The sequence below is a fragment of the Talpa occidentalis genome, unplaced genomic scaffold, assembly GCF_014898055.3.
Source record: "Talpa occidentalis isolate TD23 unplaced genomic scaffold, MPIMG_talOcc4v2.1 talOcc4.12, whole genome shotgun sequence".
Taxonomy (NCBI): Eukaryota; Metazoa; Chordata; class Mammalia; order Eulipotyphla; family Talpidae; genus Talpa; species Talpa occidentalis.
In genome coordinates this window covers 79961085-79975992 of record NW_023601212.1, presented here as the reverse complement: position 1 = coordinate 79975992, position 14908 = coordinate 79961085, and positions in this window count along the sequence as shown.

Sequence of the window (14908 nt, the reverse complement as noted above, 5' to 3'; positions counted from 1 at the left end):
TGTGGAGGAAGAGCAAGGAGGCCCAGTCTTCTGGGGAAAGGAGGGAATATACCCTCCACTGCCCTGCTAGCGAGAAGGCTCCCAGCTGCACAAGATGTGCACACTGTCACATAGGTGTGCAGCCACCTCATGCCAACGCATCCTGGTGGTCATCACGCCCTTACAAATGAGGAAACCAAGAATCAGAGGGCTGAAGTGAACATCCTAAGGCCTCAAGTGGTTGGGGTTCAGGGGGCAGAACCTAGAACAGCAACATGTGCCTGAACTGACTCCTGGCCCACCACTCTCTCTCCCCAGATGACCTCCAGCAGGAAATCTTGACTCTTACCTTGAAAGCCTATCACTAGAGAGTGGATCCCACCTCCTTTCTTGTACCCTGAGTGCCAGCTGGGTGCTTGCTAACTCCCTAGCAGAAAGCAGCCTCTCACAGCGTGCCTCACCGCCTGGCACTCCATCTCTTTAACCATCAGAACTTGACAATGAGTCAAAATATTGTCCAGTTCTCCTTCCTTACTTTGATAAAACCCAGAGGTAATGTCAAGGGTCACTGGCCCATGCCCTGAGCCAGCATCCTGGAATTGGGATATACCCTAGCACACTAAGGTCTCTGACCAGGCAGAAGAGACCGGGGCTGCCCGCTGATTCTCTCCTGTTCCTCTAAGACAACGAAATGGCCCATGGCACAAACAAGCTGCAAGGAGATCAGATGATGCCCTCTTGTCACCCTCCTGGTATCTTGACGTTTAGAGATGGAGGCCGAGTGCTTGCATTGGCAAAGCAGGTGTGGTAATTGATCTTCCTTGCGACATCCTCCAGAATGCGCCCCTCCCTGCTTTAATTTCAGCCTCGAGGTGTGGAGAAGGAGGCTGCTCTCCGAAAAACAAGAAAAACACATCCTCCCGTTACCCAGTGTGCAAATGGCTGCCGGCCTTTCTCACGCCTACAACCCAAGAGGGCCCCCCCACCCCAGGATCCCCAAGTCATCCAGGATTCTTTCCCACTGGATCTGTCCCAGCTTCTTCTTGTGGGATGGTCTTCCGGAGTGTTCTGTGCTCAGTGGCCTTGAGAAGCCATGCTGTGGCCTCTGGAATAAAGGTGCAGAGACAAATACATGGACCAGGGCAGACCATTGTGGGGTAGTGTGAGTGGGGGTGGACAGATTCTATCTCTGGCATTAATGGCCCCCTGTGATGGGAACCAGAGGCCCCTCCTGATTTCTCTGGAGAAACTTAAGTTAGTCTCACTCTCAGCAAGATGCAGGTCTGAAGGGTGTTTGCTAAGAGAAGAGCAGGAGGCAGACTGAACCTGGGACATGCATGTCGGAAAAGGGAGTGCTCCAAGTGGCTCAGAGGCCAGAGCACTTCCTCAGAACACTGAACCACACAGCCCTACTCTACGGACGTAGCCGGACAGGGAAAAGGCCACATCAAGAAGTTGACTGCCACTGGCTGAGGGACCTCATGCCTCAGCGCCCTGCTCTGTGCTAAAGAGACCATAACCAATCGACCAGAGTCCCCAGGAGGCCCAGGTGTGGGGCTGGCAGGCAGGAACCTTGCACACTGTCAAGTCCTCTCCCAAATCAGTAGGAAGCCAGAGTGGTGGATGTTGCCTGACTGCATGACATTTCTGAGTCACCCCAGAATCCAACACCATTAGCATTCCCTGGGGAAGAGCTGCTGCCTCGGAGCGGTCTTGTTCTTCGAGGAGTGGCCCAGAGTGGGCGCATTTATAATTTTCCAAGGAAAAAGGAGGCAGTTGTCTGTGCTGGTTGGCTCACGGTCACACAAAATTTCTAGGTCCTTCCTAAGCAGGCAATGACATCTGGTAACCCCATTGTCTGCTATCTGCAGGGAAGAAAGTGTTAGACACGAGGGGCAGATGGAGTTTGCCTAACGTGTCTGTTCTCTTCTTTGCTGCCTTTTCAACTCTTCTTGGGAATGCAGCAAAATAGCAGCTGTTCATAATTTCATGAATAAAGAACTATGTAAATTTCAACTATGAAAATGTGTTGCATCTCTTGTGGGCAAAGTGTGGTATATGCTCCCGCTCCATCTCTATTTCCATCTCATATGTATCTTGGAGTTTATCTAAACTGCATTCTCCAGGCAACTGCTCAGTTTCAGAATCAGTCTAATGGATGACAAAGGCATCATACCTGTGCCTGGCCAGAGTAAGAGGCTTGGCAGCCAGGCTCCCGGCCTACAATTTAACTTCTGTGACCACTGAGTAGAACATCAGTGTCTGCGTTTCTTTTTACTGCTCTGTAAAATGGGCATAATGGTGTGTCTTTCTTTCAGAGAACACTTGCATAATAATTATGTATTTGTGGACCAACTTCACAGCCTTTGAATGGGGAGGCAAACTATATTTATAATTTTCTTCTAAATACCTGCAGGAGGTCAAACTTGCAGGCAAGTTTATGCAGCATCTCCACTGGGTTGAAACGGGTACATGTACCTGCAGCTTGGGCGCCGTATCCCCTCCATCTCCTCTACTCCTGGGGGCTTCCAGGCAGCCTCTGGACACTGTAAATACACTCACTCTGCACTCTTTGGTAACAATCTTACCAGCTCATCCCTAAGATGGCAAGAGGGTCCCTCCTCTATTGGCTGGGCATCAGATGGGAGAGATATCCAGCCTATTGGGAATGTTTGCAAGGTGTGGAGCTAGGACATGGGGTGGGAGCTGTCATGAACCCAGGAGATTTCTGGTAGAGCCTCAAGAAGTCGACCAGGCCACTCTGGAAGGATTGGGGCAGAGTTTGGTGGCTGCTTGGTCAGGGTGTTGCAGGTACACACAAATCACCTGGGGACCCTGTTCAAAATACAGATTTTTACTCTGCAGGTCCAAGGTAGGGCTGGAAACCCTACATTTCTACCCAACTCCCAAGGGATGCCATTGCAGCTGATGCCAGGGCCACACTTAGGACTAGTTGATCTTTGAAATCTCTTCTGGCCCCTGGTGCCCAGATTTCTGAGTCTCTAATCAGGTAAGCACTGAGACATTCCCCAGGGGCAGCTTGGGCAAGGGAAAGCAGAAACAAAATTAAAGAGCCTCTTTCCGCAGGGTCTTCCTCCTGCTGCCTCCTGCTTATATCTTCCTGGACACAAGGCTTTCTTCTAGTGATTAACCAGTGGTGACTGGTATCTTCTGACCCCTGTCACTGAAGCCATTTGGGGACTTTGGGAGTCAGGCTACTTTGGAAAGCTCAACCCAAAAGTCTTCCACCACCACTGGGGTGGCATGGTCAGTGAGCTTCAGAGAAGGCAGACAAAAGTGCTTTCCACTGTCAAGGTGAACAAAAGAGAGCAAGCAACAAGAATGTAAGCAAGGTCAGGTGACTGACTGGCCAGAACAAGGATATTTATGAACAGATATTGTTACTGCCCAGTTGTTTTTGTTGTTTGAGCTTCCATCCATTCTCCAAGCCCAATGCAAGCCACTCACTCCCCATCAATGTGAACTCTGTCACATTGGAGGGAGCAAGCATTTTCCAAATGTTTTGCTTCTCTTACTAGGGACTAAGTCTGGTGCAGGGGGCATGGAGGTGAACCAAGCACAGGGCCTCTCTTCATGAAGACAAAACAACCAGTATAGGAGAAAGGGAGGAAGATAATCAAGGAGGCCTTCCAGGAGGAAGTGAAGTTTCAGGTGCTTAAGGATAATAAAGATAAAGGTCACTGGAAATGGGGAGGAAAATAAAGAGGAGGTAAAGAATGAGCACCCCAGAAAGACTTCCAAACAAAAGGCCCCTTCAAGAAGCACAGGAACAGCAAATGGTGTGCCCTCTTGGGAAAACAGTCTGTAGTTTCTCAAAAGTTTAAACAGGGGCCTCCCTGGTGGCACAAGAAGTTAAGTCTCAGCACCATCAAGCTATCAGCAGCCACTGCAGCATGAGTTCGATCCCAGCCAGGGAGCTGACCCCACGTGGCACAGCAGACCTCTCCTGTCTCTCCCGCAGCTCCCCTCAGTGGTGTATTTCAGTAGATCTGCATGTTCTGTTGCCCACTCTGTCTCTGGTGAATCCTCTCATCCCCCATACCTCTGGCCTACACTCCAATTCTTGTATGCATAAATAAATAAAATAAATCTTAAAAAACAAAGGTTAAATATAAAGCTAACTTATGACCAACAATTCTACTCATAGGTATGTACCCACAGGAAAAGAAAGCATATGTCCCCACAGAAACTTGTACAGAAATGTTCATAGCAGCATTATTCATAACAGGCAAAAAGTGAAACAACTCAAATGTCCACCCCCTAATGAACAGATAAGCAAAATGTGGCCCATCCTTAAAGTGCAATATTATTCGGCCTAAAAAAGAAATGACGTTCTGGCCACAGCACAGCATGGGTGAACCTGAAACGCATTATGTCAAGTGAAAGGAGCCAGTCACAAAGGGCCACGTAACACGTGAATTCATATTGTTAAGTGTCCAGAATAGACAAACCTAAAGAGGCAGAAAGTAGGTTAGTGGTTGTCGGGGCGGGGGCAGGGAGGAATGGGGAGTGACTGCTAATTGCTATGGGGTTTCTTCTGGGGTGATGAAAGTGTTCTAAAGCCAATTGAAGTGACGTGAGCAAATTGGTGAGTATGTCAAAAGCCATTGAATGGTTCGATCTAAACAGATGATCTGCATGGAATGCAGACGTATCTCCATAAAGCTGTGCAAAACAAAACAAAAAGAAGCAGCATGAAGGTAGTTCTTGGTGCAGGAGTCATCAGACATGTCCTTTGAGCTTTGCCCTTGACAAGCATCCCAGCCCCCTCATTGGCCAAACCCCAGTCACCTCCCATTCCCTCTCTCTCTTTCTGTGAGGTCAGGTTTCCCCAGGAAGCAGACACCAAGGGCAAGGTTCCAGTGCAGGAAGTCTATTGGGAATGAATAAATACTTCTGGATCAATACTTTTAAGGCTTGAGTGGAAAACTGGGGGAAGGGTTGAGCTGTGATGCAGTCACAAAAAAAAAATGCCTCTGCCAATCCCAGGGGGTCCTCTGGAAACCAGAGTTGTCCCATCTTGAAGCTAGGGGGCTGGTCTTCTCTACCCCCAACATTGACCAGCCATGTAGTTGGGGTTGCCTCCTGGGAGGGGCATGACCTTGAACCAGGTGGCTGTCTCTGCAGAAGGGCAGTTCTCAGGAGTAGCTTCAACCGAGCACTGTCAGCCAACAGCACGCCCAGCAGTGGGGGAATGGAGATGTCCTCCTGGAGAGTGGATGTGGGAATCCCATTGTTTGTGGTGTTGCTTTTCCAAAAGGCTGGCCTAATGCCCTCTGCACTTGGTGAGAGTGAGGAACTTCACCTCCAGGAGTGAACCTTCCTCTTGGCCCACAGCACAAATAAAATAAGAGAAGGCAAACTTGTTTCAAAAGGACCATAATAGGGATATTCTTTAAAATAACTGCATTATGGAAGGAGGAACCCAATCCTTGAATTCTCTCCTGTTTCTTCCTTTTATTTTAAATGGAAATGGAATCCATAACACGTAAAATTCATTCCTCCTTGTTTTTAAATCTTTCCTCCCCCTCCCGTTGTTTGAAGGCAGTTGGCAGCAGGCTCACCCTTGAAGCCACAGCAGCTCTGACCATAGAGAAAGATCAATGGAGAGTTTTTAAATGGCAATAATAATGACAGTAACGAGCTGTCTTGCTACTTAGTGGAAAATCAGTTAAGTCAGTCTTTATTCAAAGAGATGGGGTTCTCAACAAAATTGTGATAAGTCTCTCATTGGTTATGTGCACAATCCACTGGGTAACATCGATGTAAAATAAAAGGAGACGGGCATTTCCTTTGACTATTCTTTGGACAGAAAAGGGAGGGGGCCTGCCTATAAGGTATTGCGGCAAGTTTTTTTTTCTTTTTAATAACACATGATGTTCTTTCTGTCCCACAAATGAAAGCAAATTGGATCATCAAATTGCTTGAGTCACCTGAGAAGCCACAATTTAATGCCACCTTCCAATACCCAGAGTTCCTATCTGCAAATCAAATTAAGTAGCAAAAACGAGTAGAAAAAAAATCCTTAAATAATTATGGAAGTGGGCAGAGTTTTTTTTGTGATCAAAATGGTTGATAACGCTTGTATAAGGAGCGAAAAACATCTCGTATAAAAATTTAATCTGAGTGTTTTTGTTGTTAGAAATCTCATGTGAATCATGAATTATGAAAAACATGACTGGGGAAAGCTGTGAACAAGTTGATTCAAGTATCTCAGGCATCTGATGATCTCACGCCCCAGTCCAGCTTGGCTTCTGGGACGGTGAGGATTTTATCAGGTTCAGCGCTAGCTGATGGCCTAATGCTGGCTCCAGACCTCACCCGGCTCCTTGCACACCGGCGCCAGATGTTTGGAAAGGGCTCAGGAAAGTGTGGAGAAGCAAGGCTGGGGCTGCTCACCAGTGAACGCGGTGGGCGGAGGCCGGCGTCACTCTCCCAGGCTTAAATAGGAGAAAGAAAGACGCTGAAAATCGAGGGCACAGCTCGATTGAGTCAGACTTCTCGATCCTTGACCTTCCACTCAACTGAGGCGTGCACCTGGCTCCTTCTTTCCTTCCTTCATCAAACATTTATTAAATACCTACTATGTGCCAGGTCTGCAGGTGACTAGAAAGAAAAGAGAAATCTGATGAGGCCCCTAAGTTTGCAAAAGCTCAATCCAGTGGGAGAAACCGAAAAAGAACTAAAATGTGGTGAGACAGAATACAGATAATGCTCGAAACTGACATGGAATCTGTGTGACAGGCAGTGGGGGACAAAAAATGGCTGAGACGTGGACAGTAGCCAGCTGAACTGCCTTGTGAAGGGGAGGAAGACCTGCCTGCCCCTCATAGGGTGCGGCTCAGCTCTGGACCAAGAAAGAAGTCAGTGATGAGTCTGGTACTTTGATGGTAGAAAAGTCTAGTAAGTAGCCAACAGGAATAGAGAGGCCCTGACCAATCAGATGGAGGGCGGCCAGCAGAGGCTCTGCCCAGTGGTGTGCATGCTGGGGAAGCAGGGAAGAGTCTTGTGTGTCGGGAGCGCTGACTTTTTAAGATAGGGAGAGGCAGGGTGGGGGCTGAGATCTCAGTGGGGGCGCAGAGCTTGAACTCCAGGGAAAATGAGGAAGATCCGGAAAAATTAGCAGAAGAGGCCAGATGAGAACATTCCCGGATGCTCACCCAGGTGGCTCTGTGTCAGATGGATGATTTATTTCCAACACCTTGAGTGCTTGAGGATATAGAAGCTGAGCTTGAGGGGATGAAGGCAGGTGAGAAGCAGAGGGGCCCGGGCTGTCAGGCCCCATCTTCCTGAATGCAAAGGCAGCATCTAGCCCTCGGTGTCTATTCCATCCCGTCCTCTGGCCCATGACCTAGAAGCTGAAAGCAGGAAGCAGACCTGATTTCTGCATCTCCTTCTAGTTCTCTTTTTTCCAGCCCCACCCGTGCCCTCTGGGGGAGGAGGATGCTGCTTCACCAAGGCTTTAAGAGTTTGGCCAGAGAGGTTGAGACAGTCCCAGTACACCACAGGGGGGCTAAAGACCTCCAAGTGAAAGGACAATACATCCTTGCTCCCAAGAAAGTAAGCGTCTACCATATACACCAGGTGCTACTGCAAGCACTTCACATGCATTACTTAATTTATTCCCTACCACACATTTTATTTATTTTTATTTTTAAAAAAATATTTATTTATTTATACAAGCACTGGGTACAGTCAGAAGCGCGGGAGGGTGAGAGACTTCACCGGAGTCAGAGCAGAGAGCAGAGCAGGCAGACTGACGAAGTACACTACTGAGGGGAGCAGCGGGTGGCGGGAGAGGTCTGCACGTCATGTGGGACCCTCACCCAGCGGCCGGGGATGGAACAGGTGCTGCAGGCAGCTTCTCAACCCAGAGCTCAACCGCTGCGCCACCGGGGAGGCCCCCCACCACACATTTTAAATACTCCCTCCTCCTAATCACAAAGTCACAAAATAACACTGAGCATAATCCACTCCGAAAAATGGGTACACAGTGGTGAGTGAGCCCAAAAAGGATGCCAGACCATATGCCGGGGAACTCATTAGCAAAATGAGCAGTTCTCACTGGCATCCAGTAAAACTGCATATTAACTCAGACGATGGACCTTCAGGGTTAATTCCCAATCCTAGAACCCATAAACTTAAGTTCACCGGTATTGAGGATCTGTGGAAACATTGCCACGTGGCAGATGAGGGGACTCCATTCAGGGTCAGCGACTAGCCCCTCCCCCCCCACCCCGCTGTGGCCCAGCTAGACCACGGTGGGGCCATGTTCACGCCTGGTTTGCTTAGGCTAAACCTATGCTGTTTTCACTTCCCTATCCTCGTACTCTCTGTGATGACCACACCCTGATGATCTCAATGTCCAAGACTTAAAGGTGCATGAGATCTCACTGGAGCTCAGAGTTGATACCTTTTTTCTCCTTGAAGAGGGATGGTTAAAGTTAGATTTGACCAAGTCCCTCCCTTGAATGGGCCTCGTCTTCAGAGCAATCCTTCCAGGCTTGCTAATCCTTATATGTTCATCCTTCCAGGTGAAGTAGAGAATTGAAAATTACCCAGCAGGCTGCTGGGCCTCCTCCCTGTCACCTTCCTTCCAACCCCCTGTGGAGGAAGCCCTGTGTTCTGACCTGGGCCTGCGAAGGGCCTCAGCCACACCCTTTGCACAGTACCTTTTGCTAACACCAGTCTTCCTGAAGAGCTGGGGGTTTCCTTTAAGACTTCCCAGGGTAACTTGTAGCCACTTACAAGAGTCCACAATCCTTAACTGCCCTTTTCTGCTCTGTGGGTTGCAGGGAACAGTGATCAAACTGTCCCACACTTTGGGTGCACGGCCTTAGAAGGGCCTCCTGTAATCCTCACAGCTATGTGTCCTCCAGTCAGAACTGCTAGGGCCTATTGCCTCAGCCCCCGCCAGGGTGTTGAATAAGGCTCGCCACTGCTGCCTCCATTCATTCCACATGTCCTTATTGACAGAGCCAGTCCCTGGAGACCAAATAGTGAGCGGTGGAAGACAGATCCCGTCTTAAAGTTTAGCAGGAAAAATAAACAAAAACAGTGGAATCTTAAAAAATTTGGTGTCGTGCATACTGACAAAAAGGGGGAAAAAATGGAACCAAATCCTAACTTAATTCCACTTTGCTGAGTCACACACATGCTTTACTCATTCACTTATATATAAGTTAAATATATTTATGAAAATTCCTGTTCTATCAGTGAGGGCCCTGTGGGAAACAAGAACCAAACAGATAATGCAAGAGAAGTTAAGAAGGGTGCAAGGGGGCCTCCCCTGGTGGCGCAGCGGTTGAGCACTGGGCTGCGAAGCTGCCCACAGCCTCTGCAGCGCTGGTTCCATCCCCTGGCCACCGGGGAGGGTCCCACATGGAGTGACAGACCTCTCCTGCCACCCGCTGCTCCCTTCAGCAGTGTACTTCAGTCTGCCTGCTCTGCTCCCCGCTCTGGCTCTGGTGAATTCTCTCACCCTCCCGCGCTTCTGACTGTACCCAGTGCTTGTATAAATAAATCTTTAAAAAAAAAAAAAAGAGGGTGCAAGGTATGGTCCAAATGAAGGCCCCAACAGGGGAAGCCCCTGAGATTAGCAGAGATTAGCAACTGCAGGAGGCTCTTACTACCCAAGGGGGCAGAGGGAGGGTTATGGGAGTAGGGTGACAGCAGCCAGGTGCCTGGTGAGGACACAACCTGGTGGGAGCCACAGTGCGGGAGGAGAGAATGGGGTGACAAAGCCCTAGCCGCCCTGTCTCCACCCTGCAACCTTCTAGAAAGCAGGGACCCCCATTAACTCAACCCAATGGGAAGCCAAAGGGCAAGGAGACCTGGCAGAGTGGTCTTCCTGGGACACAGGACAGGGGTCGAAGTGGCTGTAGGAGCCAGGGAGGGAAATGAGAGTAAGTGTGGACGTGCAGCAGTGGAGGGCGGACTCAGGACGCCCACTGCCCTCGGGAAGCCTAGGAGCTGCGCGACAGGGTGAAATCATCTCTCCTGTGAACGCCGCTGAGAAGGAGGAGGTGTTGAGGAAGGAAGAGTCTTACACAGAAGGAAAATTAGGGTAACTGGTCAATCCACGCTGTTTAAGCAGAGTGTGTAATTTCGTCTCAAAATGGGATACACGGGGGCCTCCGCTGGTGACGCAGCGGTTAAGCGCTGGGCTGCGAGGCTGCCCGCAGCCTCTGCAGCGCTGGTTTGTTCCCTGGCCGCTGGTGAGGGTCCCACAAAAAAAAAGGGGGGGACACCCTGGAGGGGCGGCTGGTGGGTGGTAGTTTCTCCCCATCCTGTCTCTATTGATCCACGAAACTGATAACCTCCAGCTGTCCCATCCCTTTGTGCCATGAATTTACAACCATAATGTCTGTGCATCTGGCCTTTAATGAGAGATCATGGAGGCCTGATAATGTTTGGATGGAGGGGAAAAAAAAGATTGCATTCAGCAATATGATCTTCAGCAATCGACAGCTGGTGACACAGGAGCTTTCTATCTTTTATTTTGTCTCAGGCTGAGCAGCTAAGTCTGGTGTTTAGCTGTATTTTGTATTGATTTTCAAAATGACAAAGAAAATTTCCAAAGCTGTCAAACAAACAAGAGACATTTATGAAATGAAGTTGTGTTTCATTGCAATTTATGTCTTCTTCCTCATCAATTATGGATATTTCATTAGTGATTAGTCAGAAAACTTTTGAAGCTAGCTTTGGAGTTTGTCATTTAGAGCTTTGTCATTTAGAGTTTGTCATTTAGAGCTTTCATATCAATTTCCTCAAAACACAAGAAACAACATTCCTATAAATAAAGCAAAAGGCTAAGTATGTAGGCAGATAATGCAATGCAGAATGGAAAACATAATTTCCAAGCATATGCAATTATGAAAAATAGAATAACAAAGTAGGCAATGTTTCAAATTAAGTTCCTAAATGTACATTTCATTTAAGCTTGATAAAATATCACTTATATTGTAGTGATACCATTTAATTATTAAAAGTCCTCTCCCACCAGATTAATAACTATGTAAAAGATGCTTGTCTAAATTCTAAATTTTTCCTCCACTCAGCAGTCCCTCATTATGAAGACTATCTCTCATTTTGGAAAGAATTTTCTTCTGCCCCTCAAAGGCCTGCTGCTAACTCATTTTTAACACTGTAAATTATTTACATTGAAAGCTTTGAAATGCAAGCAAAATTGAGAAGTTGTCACCAAAGCATCATTTTATGTTTATTTTTCACCTACTATGTCTTCTTGGGCTCAGGCAAATTTTAAAGAAACAGCATTCATAAAAATCTCCAGCTATGTTTTAAGGACAGCAGTCTGTGTTGGCACATATGAGGTACCTTCCCAGACGCCGACTTGTGTTATCTTAATTACTCTTTGCAGCAAGTCTGTGAAGCAAATGATATTGCCCCATTTTACAGATGAGAAAAGAGAGGTTGAAGGACATCTCATACGCAGTTAACAGCAAGGCCTGATCTGACCCCATCTATGCTGCTTCTCCATTTGGTGCTTTCTCTACTAAATCCTGCTGCTAAGGCAACTTATCATAACAACCAGCTATGATTCCTAACATTGCCTTTTCCATCAAATCCCACCACCTTCTGATCTGGTTTTTGTTGGCTCATTACCAAACTTAATGCCTGGTAACAGCAGTGGGCCTGCCCCCTTCTATAACACACTGAATGAACATATTTAAATTGATGGTTTTATTAATCACTGACAATGCCCTGGAAATTCAAACTCACCAAGTGAGAGTTTGGGGACTTGGCAGTCAGACAGGATGTGCTGGGGAAGTTTTTCTCTATATTTAAAACATGTCTGGGAGGTTTCTGTTATTCTTTTGTGGTTGTGTTTTGCTCAATGGTCATTGTGATCTTGGCTTCAGACCCTCAGCAATCAGACCTCAGTTGCTCAGTGGGATTTGCATTGGGTGGGTAGGCTGTTTTGACCCCAGGGGATCCATTGCTTCTTTCATGGACCCTGTGATCTCAGGGAGAAGCTTTGTGTTTTGGAGAACCACTGCACCTTGTCTAAAAAGTCAGGATGATGAGGTCGGAGCCTAGGAAAGACAGGTTCATTACCATGGTTACAGCAGAGCCCAGTGGTGGTGGAAAATGACAGTCCATGCTGCTTTGTGAACTTGGGGACTAAGTGGTAAGGGCTGTCCACTCCCAACACTATCTACTCTAGAACCTATGAAGCATTCAAGTGCCCTTAATCCAGAGACTCCTGGCCTGGCCTGAGAAAGCCTCCTGTCTGATTCACCACCTCCAGGGGCAAAGCTGAATCACCGTGGACCATCAGCATAAGACTCAGGACAAGATGGCTGCTGCTAATTTCAGAGCACCCAGAAAGGGATGTAGTCACTTCTGGTTTTTGGTCATCATTTGGGAGTGCCATTGGAGGGAAAGAAGCAGACAAGAGCCCCTCCTTCACCTTTAAAAAAAAATAAAGTCATCTATTTTTCAGAACAGTTTTATAGGTACAGAAAAATTGAGCAGAGAGTACAGAAGATTCTCATATAGCCCCCTCACCACACAGTTTTCTCTAGGATTTCCAGTACTAGGATGTAGGTTTGTTACAATTAACGACCTCCAGTGGGGCACTATTATGAAGTCCAGGGTTTGTGTTAGGGTTTGCTCTCTGTGTTGTATATTCCATGGAGTTTTGAGAAACACACAATGTCCTGTATGGCCCACTGCAGCATCACACAGACTGGACCCCTCGCCCTAAACTGCAGTGCTATGTTGTCCATTCCTCGGCATGCACGTCATCCAGAAGTTATGCAAAACCACACTCCTGGCTGGCAGGAGAAAGTAAGAAGAAGTACAATATTCCTGATGGGTTATAAACATCCTGGATCTAGACTGGTGAACAAAAAGTACACTAGCGATGGAAAGAGTCAGTGACAGAAAGGTGTAAAACAGAGTTGTTAAAGAGAGTGGGATCAAAGGTCCCTTCTGGAGTGAGGAAGAAGGAAGAAGAAGAAATTCCACTGCCTGATGCCCAAGTCTAATGCTTTCAGCATATTAAGTCTGTAATCTTAAGAGGTAGGTAGGATAATTATTCCATTTTACAGATAAGAAAGTGCAGGCACAAGGTTTAAGCAATTTGAGCCCAAAGACACAGAGAAAGTACATGTTGCTGCTAGGGTTTGAATCCCAGCTGCTTGGCTTCAAAGAATATGCTCTTAATCTTCATCATTAAGAGCTACAGGCTTTCTGTCATTTTCACCCCTGCCCTTTGGGACAGGCTAGTTAAGATTCAGATGTTACAGGGGAGGACACAGCGGCTCAGAGAGGTTAAGTAGTCTAAGGAAAGTCTCCCAGCTACGTGACCGCAGAGCCTAGGGTTTGCTCACAGGTCCACTCCGTCTGAGGTCCACCCCAGGACCTTCTCTGCCCCACGGCCCCGTGGCCTCTAAGAAAAAGAGAGCGTGAGGTTTTACCTCTTTTCTTCATCAGTGTGGCTGCTGCAATTGTTCCAGGGAGCTTGAGGGAGGCAGTTTTTAAGAGAAGCAGCGACAGGAAATTTGGTCTATTGTTTGAAACAAGAGGTGCAAACAAGTCTCCACTTTGAAGTGCTGAATAACAAATTCCGCCGGGAATGGAAAGGCGAGAAGCTACAAGATTCTTGAGCTGGTGTCAAATGCGCACAGCGGCAGAGGGCACGAGGGGAAGAGGCGGCCCTGGGAGAAACTGGGGCAGGATTTGTTTGAGAATGTTTCTTAAATAGATCAGGCTACAGAGGACAGGAGCGGGGCAGGAGGTCATTTCTTTTTTTCTCCCCCCAAAGGGAGCCCATTTTTAAAGGAAAACACTGTGTGTGAAGGTGGGGGTGCAAGGCGACGGCTCCACTGTAAAAGGCAGAGCAGCTCCAAAAAGAAAACCAAACCAACCCCCACCACCTGGTCCGACTTGGTTGGTAATAAAATGCTATCGGATAAACGGAGCTTGTGTAAACTAATCCTACCTCCCACTCACAAGTCAGTATTAAGTTTAGGAATGAGAGCGGGTAAGATACCGAACTTGGAATTACTTGCACTTGCTTTACTAAACTGCACGCCTTAAAACTCTGATAGCGTATCCATGACCCCACCCTCCCAGCCAGACTTGTAGCCGGAATGGGATTGTTAATCAGATACTTCCCCAGACAGTCCATTAGACGAGACTCCCCTAAAGTGAAGGAGGAAGAACCCCGGGCAATTAGCAAGCAGATTCCCAATGATGACTAGGAACACACTCTTCCCCAGCTGCTCAGATCGGGAAAAATCCTGTCTTCCTGTAACTTAAGGGGGACTGCTCACTCTCCCCCATTGTCTCTCATTTGCAATCGATGTCTCATTAAAGACCAAGGTCAAGTTATCAATCTTTATTATAGATGCTCTGGACCACGGTGTCTGGAGCTTCCACAGCCACAGAGAAATGTCTGGAGACAAAAGCTCCCCGGGGAAGGACTGCTGGGGACCCGGCTGCTGCAAGGTAAGACGGAGGGCTCTCTCCGGGTGGGTAATACCTGGGACTTCCTGAAGGGGTGGAAGAGAGGCGGCCATTTGGACATGGCAGGTAGGTTCTGACCACTTTAGGACCCAGGCGTGACAGAGCAGCTACAGGTAGGTCTAGGGCAGTGGCAGAAAGCCCAGCCCTTGGCTTACCAGTAAGTCACACTGGAGAAGTCTCTGTATCACTGAGCCTCAGATTTTCTCGCTTCTTGCCTAACAAACTGCTTTGAGAACTAGAGAAAAAGTTGTGTCAAGCGCAGGACAAAGGGCAGGCATTCCAAGGATAATAATTGCTTTTAGGTGGTTTTACAGGCAAAGATGACTCTTCCAGGCTTGTGAATTTCAGACTGGCCTTTCCACCCTCAGGACATCAGTAGGTAATAGGATGTCCTACATGTTCTATTCCCAAT